At 39.6% G+C, this 16,646-nt stretch overlaps 1 long non-coding RNA gene across 1 annotated transcript in view; it reads right to left on the bottom strand.

Moving 5' to 3' along the window:
* Window positions 1-1,493: 1,493 nt before the first annotated feature.
* Window positions 1,494-16,646, bottom strand: part of LOC149985141 (uncharacterized) — a 714,490-nt gene continuing 699,337 nt past the window's right edge. Inside the window, exon 3 of the long non-coding RNA XR_016487076.1 lies at window positions 1,494-4,072. This is a non-coding gene — a long non-coding RNA (uncharacterized LOC149985141). The remainder of the gene's footprint in view (window positions 4,073-16,646) is intronic.

Below are 16,646 nucleotides of genomic sequence, written 5' to 3'. Positions count from 1 at the left end.
GTATTTTAATTTGAGAACATATACAGTGGCAAGAAAATGTATGTGAACCCTTTGGAATTACTTGGATTTCTGCATAAAATTGTCATAACATTTTATCTGAGCTTCATCTAAGTCACAACAATAGACAAACACAGTCTGTTTAATAATAAGACACAAACAATGATATGTTTTCATATCTTTATTGAACACACCGTGTAAACATTCACAGTGCAGGGTGGGAAAAGTATGTGAACCTTTGGATTTAATAACGGTTTGATCTTCCTTTGGCAGCAATAACCTCAACCAAACGTTTTCTGTAGTTGCTGATCAGACATGCACAATGTTCAGGAGGAATTTGGACCAATCCTCTTTACAAAACTGATTCAGTTCATCAATATTCTTGGGATGTCTGGTGTGAACCACTCTCGAGGTCATACCACAGCATCTCAATCGGGTTGAGGTCAGGACTCTGACTTGGCCACTCCAGAAGTCGTATTTTCTTCTGTTGAAGCCATCCTGATTGTTGATTATTTTTGTGTTTTGGATAGTTGTCCTGTTTCATCACTCAACTTCTGCTGAGCTTCATTTGGCGGACAGATAGCCTTACATTCTCCTGCAAAATGTCTTAATAAACTTGGGAATTCATTTTTCCGTCAATGAGGTCAAGGTGTCCAGGCCCTGAGGCAGCAAATTAGCCCCAAACAATGATGCTCCCTCCACCATACATTACAGTTGGGATGAGGTTTTGATGTTGGTGTGCTGCACCATTTTTTCTCCACACACAGTGTTGTGTGTCCCTTCCAAACAATTCAACTTTAGTTTCATCTGTCCACAGAATATTTTGTCAGGTGCTCTTTCGTGAACTTGGACAGCAGTGGCTTCTTCCGGGGTGTCCTCCCATGAACACCATTCTTGTTTAGTGTTTTACATATTCAACAGAGATGTTAGCTTGTTCCAGAAATGTCTTTAAGTCTTTATCTGACACTAGGATTCTTCTTAACCTCATTGAGCATTATGCACTGTACTTTTGCAGTCATCTTTGCAGGACGGCCCCACTTCAAAGTGTAAATATTAGACATCTTAGTCTAAACAACAATAGACCATTGATTAGCAACAAGTAGGCTTGTTACGAAATCAGAATTTCAAGTGAACAAAAAACAACTCCACACCAGTGGTTGGCCAACCTTGCTCCACTGATCACTGATCTACTGGGTGAGCAGACTTCTATTCCAGCCCAACACACTTGATTATCAACTCATTAGATTTGATAAGTTGAATCATGTCTTATTGCTGGGCTGAAACAGAACCCTGCACACCCAGCAAACATCCAGCATGGTTGGCCAGCTCCAATTCTGATAGGTTTATACATTGTGTGTGATATTTAACTGAGAGACTCAGAGAGTACAGGAGTATGAGAGAAGCAAGACCCATAGAGAAAGTGCAGAAGCCTTTTTCCTCAGAGCCAGCAAAGCAGACATCCGTTCAACAAGACCAGGTCAGAAAGAGGAGGCAGGTCATGGAACATGTAATTCATGTTTTTTTATTTAATGAGGGAAGTCAGTTAAGAACAAATTCTAATTTACAATGACGGCCTAGGAACAGCCTTGTTCAGGGACAGAACGACAGATTAATACCTTGTCAGCTCAGACAATTGCTCTTGAAGTGAGAAAGGCAGGGAGGTTCTCAATACAAATTGACACAACACAGGATTTAACATCTATTAACCAGTGTGCAGTAGTTATGCGATATGTCATTGATGTGGTCCACGAGAGACTCATTGCACACATTGACTGTGAGTCATCGACAGGACAGTACTTTGTGGACATTGTGAAACAGACCCCTGAGAAGATGTACATAGATATCAAACACTGTGTTGGTAATATAACAGATGGAGCAGCTAATATGCAGGGACAATACAGGGGCTTCTCTGCATTGCTCGCAGGAGAATCTCTTAACCTCCTAAGTACACATATGGTGTTACTCATATGTCCTCAACCTTGTGCTAAATGACAGCACTGGGGTTGTTGTGGCAAGTGAATCCTTTTTCTCATTACTGAATAACATTGCACTGTTCGTTCGAGATTCCTACAAGCACATGAAGCTATGGGAGGAAACCAGTGAGGACGGGAGAAACAGACGGCTTTATGTAATTGGTGAAACACGCTGGTGGGCCAAAGACGAGGCATTGAGGAAAGTATTTGGAAGCTTTGCAAAGCCTGACCGTGTACTTTACACGGATGTGGTCATCACTATGGAAAAATTTAAAAAGGATGTGACCATAATACCTTTCGTCAGAAGCTAGGCCCAAGGGTACAAGGATGCTCTCCTAAAGTATGAAACCATGCTTACAGCTGAAGTTTTTCTTAGGATTTTTGAGCAGACTTCCCCTCTCTCTAAATACTTGCAAACACGTGGCATGGATATTGTAACAGCACAGCACTTGGTGACGGGAACGGAGGATAACCTGAGAAAGTCTGCTCGATACTTTGAGGGTGTGAAGAGGTCAGCAGACGACTTTGTTGAGTGGGCCAATGGCATTCTGGAGGAGCAGGTAACAAAGACACAAAGTCAAGACAGCTTTCCCAGTTTGACAGCAGATGATGCTACGGTGGGAAAAATTAATAGGCAAATATCATAGCCAATCAGAACACTGTTGTTTTCAGAAACAACACAATATTAGCAATATTTCAAGTATTTAACTTATTGCAATTAAGAGATAGTTTTGTCCAGTAGTCTCCATTAATTTGAATGGGAAAATGTGCTTGCCACGGAAAAAATGTGGACCTAGAAACCTCAACATTCCCAGTGCAGTACCTGTATTTTGATGTCCTCCTTTTACTTGTAATCATCTTGTGCATGTGTCAGATGTGGGAGTATGTTTGTGCGTGTGTGTAATATGTGTAAATGCATGCCCTCTTGTGATAAATGTGGTAGTGAGCAGCAAATGCAATGGTAACGTCCCGGATGCACAAAGGGAGTTTTGCTTGTGAATCAGCCCTGAATAAGTAATTTGAGTTGCTCTAAATATAGACTTGACGGTCCTCCCTTAAGAGGCTCTCCGACAGGCACAGTCAATGATCCGACACTGAAGAAAAAATTCAACATATCAGCCTCCTCTCTATGCACAGTGCTCCCTACATGTGCAGGAGCTTCTTCTCTGGTACCCTTGGAGCCGAGGCAAGCCAAATGAAGCAGTTTTAACCTTTAAAGAGTCAAACCCTATTTTGAAATGTATGCCAGTGAGGGAGATGATGATGACTTTTATGGACCACAGTCTGTTTCTTTGTTGATTGCCTTTTAGTGCTATCAGTAGTCACATGTCTTTCACTTTCACATCAACTAGTTTTGAACTGCAGCATCGCTAATGGACCTTACTTGTATTGAGAAATAGCTACGGTTTTTGAGAGTATCTTGTGACAAATAAAATGTGATTTGATAGCATAGATGCCATTTGTTGACATCACATCATTTGGAGACACTTATTGCTAATGCTAAACTGAGAATTTAACTGTTAATTTCACTGTTCCATTTTGCTCATCTCCAGCATATCACTTATCTACATTGCTAGATAAAGACAGGTCACATTCCTTGCATTTTATTAATCCTATTTAAGCCCTTTATCTGAACATCTACATACGTACATGCTTTACAATACCCTAAAGCACAAAAAAAGTGAGGATAGTATATCCACTCCTAGGCAAAACCCAAGACTTGGCAACGAAACTCAACACTGCATCATTTCATAATTTGTTTTGTAGTGTTTGCCATGCTCTGTCTGCTGTATGTCGATAGACCTCACAGGGCCCCGGTACTCCCACTGTGATTATATGTGTGGGTCCCTGCGGCAGATCGTCAGGTCATTAGGGCAGGATGGCAGCCTTGCGGAGAGATTGGCCCGCTCCCTGGCCATACCATGCCTGCTTGGCTCACTCAATGACAGCCTCCCTCTCTCTGCCTGTCTGTTCCGCCGCTGGATCATGTCCAGTAACCATCTAGACTCCCATGTGGACAGAACCACCTCCACCCTTCTCCCTTCCGTCTCCCGATGACCTTGTTCTGTGAAGCTTGCCAGGGTAGTGGTAGGTAGGTGGTGCTAAAGGGAGAGAAAACACAAGGCCTGAGGAACAAATTATTAATTTCCTGCCCTTTTTCCTAGAAAGCCTATGGGTGACTTCCAATGCAGACAATATTGAATATTGTGGCAAATGGAATATCTTCCTGTCCTGGATTCTTAGCGATAAAAACACGATATAGAGTCCTTCTAAGCTGCTCCGAACATTCATTTGGCACTTGAGAAACTGAGAACTATAAAGAGCAAGCCATCACAGAGATAGACATGTGCAAAAAGAGGCAAATGAATATGAAAAGCAAAGCGAGAGCTGTAATGTTGCGGCACGGTGATAGTCGGGCGTTTGTTGACCGTGCATGCACATACAGTTCTGGACAAATATATTGGCACTCTTGCAGTTTTCTCAAATTTATAAAATACTTTTAGTCATCAAAACTTGTTATGGGATCTTCAACATTTCAGAAAACATTTTATTTCTGTAATTTCGAAGTTGTAAAAAATGATTTTGAAAATAAAGAGAAATGGCATGGACAAAATGATTGGCACCCTGGAGTTAGTACTTGGTTGCACAGCCTTTGTCCAAGATAAATGCAGAAAAACACTTATTGTGTTCATCATTGAGCTTGCTGCACCTTTCTACTGGAAGGTTGGCCCACTTTTCAGCAGCAAACTGTTATTAGGCCCACATGGTACAGCAGTGCCTGCCAAATGAAAGACATTTATCTTCATTACATTACATATTATACTATAGTAACAATAATTAATACCATAGGTTATGACAGGAAGCAAACGTACCTAATGTGCTTCAAAGCCGAATGCCGGTGCATGTCTAAATGTTCAGCTCCCCTATCTATTTCCATTGTCCATTCGATGTGCATACTCATTCATGTCCCTCCACAGCGGTCCTTTCTGTGGCGCAAACACGGCCCACGGGCGGATTGTGCCTTCTCTCCCCCATTAATCTACATATTTGAGCGGTGCGAGTTGGCCAGGGGTACACGCTCAGGGGCTGATAGTTGAGCCTTAATGTATCACTGCAATACAATCAGCGTTTCTGTGCCAGAGAAGCCATAACAAGGAAAAAGGTTGGCACTCCCTTACCCATTGTCAGGACCTGGGTTTGTTTATATGCAACTGTGGTTAAGGTTGTGTATTGAATTTGTAAATGAACTGAATGTGCTAAGAATATGTAATGCAGCATTTTTGGTTACTCGGTACATGGTAATACTTCATTTTGATTGTAAAAATTTTGAATTTCCATGCCACACGACTGATGTATCAGATTTCATCTTTAATTGTTTGGATCAATCTTTCAGGATTCTCCCTCTAGCTACATACATTTCTCAAGTTAGGATACGGCCCTTAGTAATAGCTATTGTGAATATACCGACTTGGGGTGGTACCACGATAAAAATGTGATCACAACTTCTACATTGGTCTCTCTTGGCTTGTACACTCTCAGCATTTATTTTCTATTCAGAACCTAAAGGTGTTCTACGGCTGCCCCATAGGAGAACCATCTGAAGAACCTTTTTGGTTCCAGGTAGAACCCTTTTGGGTTCCATATAGAACTCTTTCTACAGAGGATTCTATACAGAACCCTAAAATAATTCCCTGGATTAAAAAAGGGTTCTTCAAAGAGGACAGCCGAAGAACCCTTTTGGACTCCTTTTTTAAGAGTGTAATGTGGAAGTGGCTAGAGTGCCTTTCTAACTGTAAATATTGCCATAGGATATTTCCAGGAAATAAAATGGGTGAATAAAATATCCCAACAATAAGAAATTATGTAAAATGCAATTACCATGGTTCACAATGCACAGCTTGAGGCCAGTCTAATATGCCTAGCTGCAGAGCCAATAAAACTGTGTGCTTGTGTGGGAGAGCCTGCCTCTGCCTGTCTCTAGAGAGCCTCAGTGCCAAGGAACACACTGTGTTGTTCATTGATTAGCAGTGATAGGGGGTGGAAAGTCCCATGCTACTGCTAGCTGATGGGCATACACCTGAGGTGTGTACCATAAAGCGACTGAAGTTAGTAATTCAGTACTTTTCCAATTGTATTTGATGATGTTTATAATCTACCGGGTAAATACAGTAATTCAGATGTGAGTCAATAAAGCTTTTAATCTTGCTCCAATTAAATTTTTATTGTGTATTGTACGAGGAAAGAAGCCCTGAAATACTGCCAAATACTAGCAGTCTTTCATGGCCTCTTTCCAAGTAGAATACACAATAAAATGATATTTTAAGTAGATTATTAACATCATAAAATACAATTGGAAAATAGTTTTGACTATTGTTTTGACTATATACAGTAGTTTTAAGTATAACATATTGGAGCAATGGGCAATAATTTGAAAACAGAATAGCAAACACATTGCATAAATTTGATTAAATCCGTCTTAAAGTCATGAAAAATAATCAAACATACAGTATCTCTTTAATCATGTTGGGGTCATACTTACAAACATTAGAAAAAGTTTAAGTTTAACCTGGACCTCCGTCTCAAAATATGCGTCAGCCAATTATAATCGGCAACATAGTTGCACATGAAAGAATGCTACATTGTAGCTGGTCCCATTAGATGCGTCTCAATCCACCACATACGCCTTTGTCACACTTTCACATCTGCAGTGAAAGGTGACAGAGCTAGAGTGGTGTTTGTCAAACAATGAGACATCCCAAAAATCGGTCTTCTCACAAAATTGTCGGTAGCGTCTGAAGGGTTAGGCCTACAAACTAAGATGAGACTTTCATGAACACGATGGTGTTCTCTGTTTTGCTCTACCCCTACCCATGTCTCGGTGCTTATTTGAAGTCGGTACAGTCGATTTACCAACTTCTATCTGTAGCGTTCAAACAGTTTGGGTTCCACACTAATATAACCCCTCGGTGGACAGCTGAGACTCTTACGAGCACAATGGTGTTTTTCCTCCACAAGCCTCACAAAACTTGGCTGAAGGTCAGTTAAAAGAAAGACTGGAATTATACTGTATATGGAGATAGTTTACTGCCTAAAATAAGGGGATAAATACATGTAAAAAAATGTATTAAAAGTTTCTTGGTCTTTCTTATATCTCTCAGATATAGGAGAGACACTTCAGAACAAACTTCCTTTAGATTTTTTGGGGGACTACCTGTTGTTCCATGCAATGAATTTGTTATTCAATGTTTTTCTATTGGCTAATAGCTGTAATGACAACTTTAATTTTCTTGGACACCTTCAAATTCAAAATCAAATAGCTAAGTGATAATTGGTATGACTATTTCAAAACAATTCCATATGTTAGCTTAGCATGCCCCTGGCAATTCGTAAATTAATTAAAACAAAAAAATGGTGCCTTCTGGTTTGCTTAATATACGGAATTTCAAAGTATTTATACTTTTACTTTTGATACTTAAGTATATTTTAGCAATTATATTTACTCTTGATACTTATGTATATTTAAAACCAAATACTATAGACTTTTACTCAAGTAGGATTTTACTGGGTGACTTTCACTTGAGTCATTTTCTATTAAGGTATCTTTACTTTGACTCAAGTATGACAATTGGGTACTTTTTACACCACTGACTGTTGGTCCTTGAGTCAAATAACGCATATGTGACAAAGTAGATGATTATAAAAATGCACATAAAATGTTGTAGACCTACATTTAGGTGTACACGTCCATGTAATATAATCCATATATTATAAACTATGCAATTTGACTATTAGGCCATAGCAGTGTTTGTCTACAAGGCAGAAGAAAGACGCAGCTCCCTATTAAATTAAATCTTAAGTTTTCAAGGTGTTGGCTGCACTTCACTTCTCAAGACACTAAAACAATAACTGTAATTCTGCATTTCAAAAGGTAGGAAAAATCTCATGTGGGATTTGAACACTTGTCAAAATCTGCAACAAATACAAAGTGCTAGGCAATCTACACTGTGAGCTATATGACAAGTCAGTCAAATGTATGTGATCTAGTTGTTTTGATTGTCAGAATGTGCCATTGGACTTCTGTTAAGTGCGCTTTCATGAACAAGTGTTGGATCACGTCCAACTACGTAGACAATTTTAATTTGCTGATACGGAATTTGAACTGGGTGTATTCCCTTCCAGCTGTGCAGGTTAGCTAAGGGCTAAATGTACCAGGTTATCTAATGGGAACAGCTAAGATGTAGTGTTTTATCACGTGCAACTACGTCAGTGATTTTAATTGGCTGATGCGCATTTTGAGACGGAGGTCCAGGTCAAATTTGAACTTTTTCTAATGTTCACAAGTATCAATTACATTACAAATAAATTACAATACAATTCCCAAATGCACCAGTGTTGATGTGTATAGAGAAAAGCATTGACTCCTTTGCTGCATGAACCATTGAACTCAGATGAATGGATTTTATGAATTTAGTTTGAATTAAATGCAACACACCCTGTACATTATAAGAGAAAACATTTATTTGACCCTTTGTCCAGTTTATTCATTAGTTAGTGAACATACTGTAGTGATGAAAGTATACCAAGACTAGCTGGTAGTAATACAAATGTATACATTGGGACAGGTATCTCTGTTAATCCAAAAGTTGAAAACAAAACTGCCTGCAAATGAAACAGTTCAGTTAATTGACATTCAAATTCAAACCTGTGTCCTAATGCCTTCTTACAGCAACTTAAAATCACTGAAACACTGAAGCTGAGGGACATACAGAACACAACACCTGCATGAGCTGTGCAGATTTCCTCTAGAAACAAACTCAATATCTAGGACCTTAGACTTGATGAATATGCAAAAGAACCACAATCAGTAAAAACTGTCCAGAACAAATTTTTAAAAAACTGCCCACCTCACCTTTTCTTCCAATCATATTTCTGGAACATGGTTTCCATTATCCCACCCATGAAACCTTTCCTTCATGCAGTAAAAATGTGTTGCCAATGATGTTATAAAATATTCTAAAGAACTACTGTATCATGACTCTACCTATCACTACTAATGTCTAGATTGATCATATATTACAATAATTAAGTTGTAATTAAGTGGAAGTGTAACTATTGAGGTACTCTCAGGAGGTGTAGTATTTAACTAGGTATTACTTTCAGTCTGTTCATTATTTGATTTTCAAGCAGTGCATATGCATGAAACCCCCTGGGCTTAGAAGTGTGGGCCCACTCGCTTTCTCTGCCTCCATGTGTAGCAGTAAATCAACCAAATCAAATCAAAGTTTATTGGTTGCGCACACAGATGTTATGGCAGGTGAAGGGAAATGCTTATTTTACTAGCTCCTAACGCAGTAAAATGTCAAACAGGTACACATATAATACAAATAATAAAAAAACAGACAGAACAACAAGAAATGTCATCACGAGTATAATAAATACCCCAATTGCCCTGTATCAGTAATCCAAGTGCAATCTATATGTCTGTGTTTAGGGACAATTTCAGGTCGTCAGTGATGTGCACGCAGAGGAACTTGAAGCTTTGACCCTGTCCACTGCAGCCCCCTCGATGTGGATGGGGGCGTGCTCTCGCTGCTGTCTCCTGTAGTCCATGAGCAGCACCTTAGTTTTGTTGACGTTGAGGGAGAGGTTATTTTCCTGGCACGACTCCGCCAAGGCACTCACCTCACAGGGATTTTCCATTCTAATAGTAGTAATGCATATTTAGGGATGGAAGTAAAATGAGTAGTATGTAGCACAGAGGTCAAATTCATAATTGTTCTAAGTTTCTTTGGAGTTCTTTTTTGTTATGTATACCCACATCAGTGTGAAGTACATCACACATTTCACATCTACTATTGTAGTTTACTATCTACAAAGTAGATAAGTAGATGAATTGGCAATGCTACAGACCAAATTATGCTTTCTTCTTTTAGAAAGTTGCCCAGACAACATTTTGTAACGAATATATTGACATTTAACACTTTATATTAAGGGTATATATATACCACAACGCTGTGTACTACTCCCTTCACAGAACAGCGAAAACTGACTCTAACCAGAATAGAAAGAGGAGTGGGAGGCCCCGGTGCACATCTGAGCAAGAGGACAAGTACAGTAGAGTGTCTACTTGGAGAAACAGAAGCCTCACAAGTCCTCAACTGGCAGCTTCATTAAATAGTACCCGAAAAACACCAGTCTCAACGTCAACAGTGAAGAGGCGACTCCGGGATGCTGGCCTTCTAAGCAGAGTTGCAAAGAAAAAGCCATTTCTCAGATGGAACAAATAACACAGCCACTGGACAGAGGAACTCGGCCTAGAAGACCAGCATCCTGGAGTCGCCTCCTCACTGTTGCCGTTGAGAGAGATGTTTTGCGGGTACTATTTAATTGGCTGCACCAAATCGTTAAATTTTTTTGAAAATTTTTAAACGTAATTTTTTCCATTTCACTTCACCAATTTGGACTATTTTGTGTATGTCCATTACATGAAATACAAAGAAAAATCCATTTAAATTACAGGTTGTGATGCAACAAAATAGGAAATATACAAAGGGGGATGAATACTTTTGCAAGGCACTGTATATATACAGTGCCTTGCAAAAGTATTCGGCCCCCTTGAACTTTGCGACCTTTTGGCACATTTCAGGCTTCAAACATAAAGATATAAAACTGTATTTTTTTGTGAAGAATCAACAACAAGTGGGACACAATCATGAAGTGGAACGACATTTATTGGATGTTTCAAACTTTTTTAACAAATCAAAAACTGAAAAATTGGGCGTGCAAAATTATTCTGCCCCCTTAAGTTAATACTTTGTAGCGCCACCTTTTGCTGCGATTACAGCTGTAAGTCGCTTGGGGTATGTCTCTATCAGTTTTGCACATCGAGAGACTGAAATTGTTTCCCATTCCTCCTTGCAAAACAGCTTGAGCTCAGTGAGGTTGGATGGAGAGCATTTGTGAACAGCAGTTTTCAGTTCTTTCCACAGATTCTCGATTGGATTCAGGTCTGGACTTTGACTTGGCCATTCTAACACCTGGATATGTTTATTTTTGAACCATTCCATTGTAGATTTTGCTTTATGTTTTGGATCATTGTCTTGTTGGAAGACAAATCTCCGTCCCAGTCTCAGGTCTTTTGCAGACTCCATCAGGTTTTCTTCCAGAATGGTCCTGTATTTGGCTCCATCCATCTTCCCATCAATTTTAACCATCTTCCCTGTCCCTGCTGAAGAAAAGCAGGCCCAAACCATGATGCTGCCACCACCATGTTTGACAGTGGGGATGGTGTGTTCAGGGTGATGAGCTGTGTTGCTTTTACGCCAAACATAACGTTTTGCATTGTTGCCAAAAAGTTCAATTTTGGTTTCATCTGACCAGAGCACCTTCTTCCACATGTTTGGTGTGTCTCCCAGGTGGCTTGTGGCAAACTTTAAACAACACTTTTTATGGATATCTTTAAGAAATGGCTTTCTTCTTGCCACTCTTCCATAAAGGCCAGATTTGTGCAATATACGACTGATTGTTGTCCTATGGACAGAGTCTCCCACCTCAGCTGTAGATCTCTGCAGTTCATCCAGAGTGATCATGGGCCTCTTGGCTACATCTCTGATCAGTCTTCTCCTTGTATGAGCTGAAGGTTTAGAGGGACGGCCAGGTCTTGGTAGATTTGCAGTGGTCTGATACTCCTTCCATTTCAATATTATCGCTTGCACAGTGCTCCTTGGGATGTTTAAAGCTTGGGAAATCTTTTTGTATCCAAATCCGGCTTTAAACTTCTTCACAACAGTATCTCGGACCTGCCTGGTGTGTTCCTTGTTCTTCATGATGCTCTCTGCGCTTTTAACGGACATCTGAGACTATCACAGTGCAGGTGCATTTATACGGAGACTTGATTACACACAGGTGGATTGTATTTATCATCATTAGTCATTTAGGTCAACATTGGATCATTCAAAGATCCTCACTGAACTTCTGGAGAGAGTTTGCTGCACTGAAAGTAAAGGGGCTGAATAATTTTGCACGCCCAATTTTTCAGTTTTTGATTTGTTAAAAAAGTTTGAAATATCCAATAAATGTCGTTCCACTTCATGATTGTGTCCCACTTGTTGATTCTTCACAAAAAAATACAGTTTTATATCTTTATGTTTGAAGCCTGAAATGTGGCAAAAGGTTGCAAAGTCCAAGGGGGCCGAATACTTTCGCAAGGCACTGTATATATATATATATATATACCTGGAGGTGTGTTTGGTCATTGTTCTCTTGAAAAACAAAATGATACTCCCACTAAGCTCAAACCAAATGGGATGGCGTATCGCTCAGGATATTGTGGGAGGGGATAGGGTGCCTTGAATTGTAAATAAATCACAGACAGTGTCACCAGAAAAGCATCCCCACACCATCACACCTCCTCCTCTATGTGTCACGTTGGGAACCACAGATGCCGACATCATCCGTTCACCTACTCTGCTTCTCAAAAAAAAAAAAACGGTGATTGGAACCACAATTCTCAAATTTGGACTCATTAGACCAAAGGACAGATTTCCACCGGTCTAATGTTCATTGCTTGTGTTTCTTGGCCCAAGCAAGTTCTTAATGGTGTCCTTTAGTTATGGTTTCTTTGCAGAAATTGTACCATGAAGGCCTGATTCACGCAGTCTCCTCTGAACAGTTGATGTTGAGATGTGTCTGTTAATTTAACTTTAATTGGGCTTCAATTTCTCAGCCTGGAAAATTTAAGGAATTTATCCTCTGCAGCAGAGGTAACTCTGGGTCTTCCTTTCCTGTGTCACTCCTCATGAGAGCCAGTTTCCTCATAGCGCTTGATTATTTTTTGTGACTGCACTTAAAGAAACTTTTAAAGTTCTTGAAATTTTCCGCATTGACTGACCTTCATGTCTTCAAGTAATGATGGACTGTCATTTCCCTTTGCTCATTTGAGCTGTTCTTGCCATAATATGTACTTGGTCTTTTATCAAATAGGACTATCTTCTGTATACTACCCCTACCTTGTCACAACACAACTGATTGGCTCAAACGCATTAAGAAGGAACGAAACTCCACAAAATAACTTTTAACAAGGCACACCTGTTAATTGAAATGCATTCCAGGTGACTACCTCATGAAGCTGTTTGAGAGAATGCCAAGCGTGTGCAAAGCTGTCATCAAGGCAAAGGGTGGCTGCTTTGAAGAGTAATCAAATGTACTGAAGAGAGTCCACGTGTATACATTCATAAATGTATAGAGAGGTGTTTGATGCTTTGAACCATAGCATTTACAGTATCTTGTGTCCTCCAGATGAGGATGTGGGAGCGTGTTTTACATGTCTGCATTAAGAGGACGCCCATAGCTCAAGCTTCTATTATTAAAGTGTATGCTCAACTCTGATTTTTGAGCAGTAAAAGGAACACTGTGTGGCATACCCCAGGGCCCAGTATAACCCAAGCTCTACATCAATAGATCCCTACATATGAAAAAATAAATATATACAGTATATTTGAATGGGAACATTTTACCGACATAAGATGTCATGAACAGTCATGACAGATTGATGTCCATTTATGGCAACTTCCTTCAAGTTAGAAGGAAGTTCAATTAATTGTACATATGTCGGATCTTAATTTAAACACAATTTTGTTTCCCGGAAATGTTCCTGCATGTTAGGAAATTCAAATGAGTGATTTAGATACGTTCATCCCTGTTAGTGAGAATTTCTCCTTTGCCAAGATAATCCATCCACCTGACAGGTGTGGCATATGAAAAAGCTGATTAAACAGCCTGATCAATACACAGATGCACCTTGTGCTGGGGACAATAAAATGGCACTCTAAAATTTGCTGTTTTGTCACACAACACAAGCCACAGATATCTCAAGTATTGAAGGAGCGTGCAATTGGCATGCCGACTGCAGGAATGTCCACCAGAGCTTTTGCCAAAGAATTGAATGTTAATTTCTCTATCATAACCCGCCTCCAACATTTTATACAATTTGGCAGTATGTCCAACCGGCCTCACAACCGCAGACCATATGTAACCGTACCAGTTCAGGACCTCCACATCCGGCTTCTTCACCAGGGGGATCGTCAGAGCAGCCACCTGGAAAGCTGAAGAGTATTTCTGTCTGTATAAAGCCCTTTTGTGGGGAAAAACTCATTCTGATTGGCTGGGCCTGGCTCCCCAGTGGAGGGCCCGGCCCCCAAGGGCCTGGCTCCCATGCCATCTATCATTTTTACCACCATTGGCTGATGAAATATAATGTCCAAAAGGGGGGGGTGGGGTTATGACATCTCACACCAATGGAAATTTTAAGGCAGCAGACAAATCTTTTGTCCTTTAGTTTTTGGGACTGTAATGTCTGTGTGGGTCTTGTGGAGAATCTACCTCAAAACTGTAACATGCAATAAATGAACTTTGGGACATTATATTTCATCAGCAAAAATGGTGGTAACAATGATAGATGGAATATGAAAATGAATGGAGATTTTTGTGATGTCATTAAAAGTAAAACGACGACGTTATAGCAAAAACATTCACAATATCTACAATGTTTACATACTGTGCGTTTTTGTAGAAAATATCTAGATCAAAGATAATGTTTTTGTAATGATGAACTGTGATTCTAGTTGTCTAAACAAGATCATAGTAAGTTCTAATACCTTGCCTTGTAACTAGCTACTCCCCAGGGAACACAGAGAATGTGTCATAAAGACGGGAACGCCCCTTTTTACCCTGGAGTATAAAACATATGAGTTAAGAATTTACATAGCAGACTAAGTATACCACACGCTGCAGCCAAGGTTTGCGACTAGTCGTGACCCCAAAATGCAACACAAGGAAGAGGACAAAGGAACATCTTAATAATCAATGCTACTGTATCTAAGAAGGTGAATTCAAGAAGGACCAACCGGTTATTCCCTTCAAATCATCGGTTGTCTACACGGCCATCCTACTCAAGCTGGGAGCGTCAAAGCAGCTGATTAGCCTCATATGAAGACCACCCTCACAGAACAGGTGCAAGGAAACAGACAACGAAGAGAAAGGACGTTGTCCACACTATGTCACAATCAGAGACTTACACCCGGTAATGAAGGAGACGCGGCCATCAAAAGAACAGGGTGTCGGCCAAACCTATCCCACTAAGCGGAACTCGGTCCACGAAGAGATACCCAACAGAGACCATCAACACGTAAATACATGCATTATCTTTCTGCGCCCTAAGAGTGGCAGTTCAGGGCAAAGTGTTAGGGATAAACTAAGCATAGCTTACAAATGTATCCAACTGTGCTTTTCTCTCTGGCACTTTCTCTCTCTCTTTCTTTAAATCTCCATCTTGTTTGACACGTTTCATGTTGTGTTGGTCGGCTAGGGACCTGTTGCCATTGTAAGAAGTTCTAACCAATACTGTAGACTGCTTGTTTATGTGCATTTTATGATATCATTTAGCTTGTTAGTAAATAAATTATCAACTCAATTTGAATGATTAGTGAGACCAGGGTTTGTGCAAATGTATGAATTATACGACGTTCAGAATGAGACTTATGAGGAAATTAATTAATTAGTGACTGCTATGAAATCGATATTCTGATATTCTATTGAGTTAAAATCGGGAAACGGTAACTCATTAAACAAACTTTTCCCGTGGTGCCCCAGGTCACTGAATTAATTAAATTCCGTAATTATAAACATAGTTAATTACTTGATAAATAGCATGTGGTCACATTTTCAAGCATAGTGGTGTGCTGCATCATGTTATGGGTATGCTTGTAATAGTTAAGGACTGCAGAGTTTTTCAGGATAAAAATAGAAACAAAATGGAGCCCAGCACAGGAAAAATCCTAATTGAAAATCAGGTTCATTCTGCTTTCCACCAGACACTGGGAGATGAATTCACCTTTCAGCAGGACAATAACCTAAAACACAAGGCCAAACATACGCTGGAGTTGCTTAACTAGAAGACAGTGAATGTTCTTGACTGGCTGAGTTATGGTTTTGACTAAAATCTATTTGAAAATCTATGGCAAGACCTGAATAAGGTTATCTAGCAATGATCAACAACCAATTTTTCAGAGCTTAAAGACTTTTTCAATGAGTAATGGACAAATGTTGCACAATCCAGGTGTGGAAAGCTCTTAGAGACTTACATAGATATACTCACAGCTGTAATCCTTGCCAATGGTGATTCTACAAAGTATTTACTAAGTGGTGAATACTTATGTAAATTTGATATTTCTGTTTTTCATTTTCAATAAATTAGCAAATATTTCTACAAACGTGTTTTACATTTTTCATTATGGCGTATTGTGTGTAGATGGGTGAGCATTTGTTTTATTTAATCAATTTTGAATTCAAGCTGTACCACAGCTAATGTGGAATAAGTCAAGGGGTATGAATACTTTCTGAAGGCACTGTACCTAATTTGATACCACAGTATTTGGATCGTGAATTGTCCTGCAACTCTCAAAAGCGATGTAATCGCAAGCTATTTTATTCCAAACTCGTTTTGTATTTCAAATAGTATGGTATTTTAGGAGACTATGATATAGAAGGTCTGTTTTGTGGAAAGAAAGTATCACCCTCCGTCTTTTCGTATAGTTAGTCTGCTATATAAATAATTGTATCTTGTTTGACAAATTGGCTGGGGCATGTCTGCCAAAAGTGCTATGATCAGCTAAAATC

This window comes from Oncorhynchus mykiss, chromosome 2 (genome assembly GCF_057628025.1).
Source record: "Oncorhynchus mykiss isolate SJ-2025 chromosome 2, ASM5762802v1, whole genome shotgun sequence".
NCBI lineage: Eukaryota > Metazoa > Chordata > Actinopteri > Salmoniformes > Salmonidae > Oncorhynchus > Oncorhynchus mykiss.
Note: the sequence above shows the minus strand (reverse complement) of the source record. Positions and strands in the feature narration are given on the sequence as shown.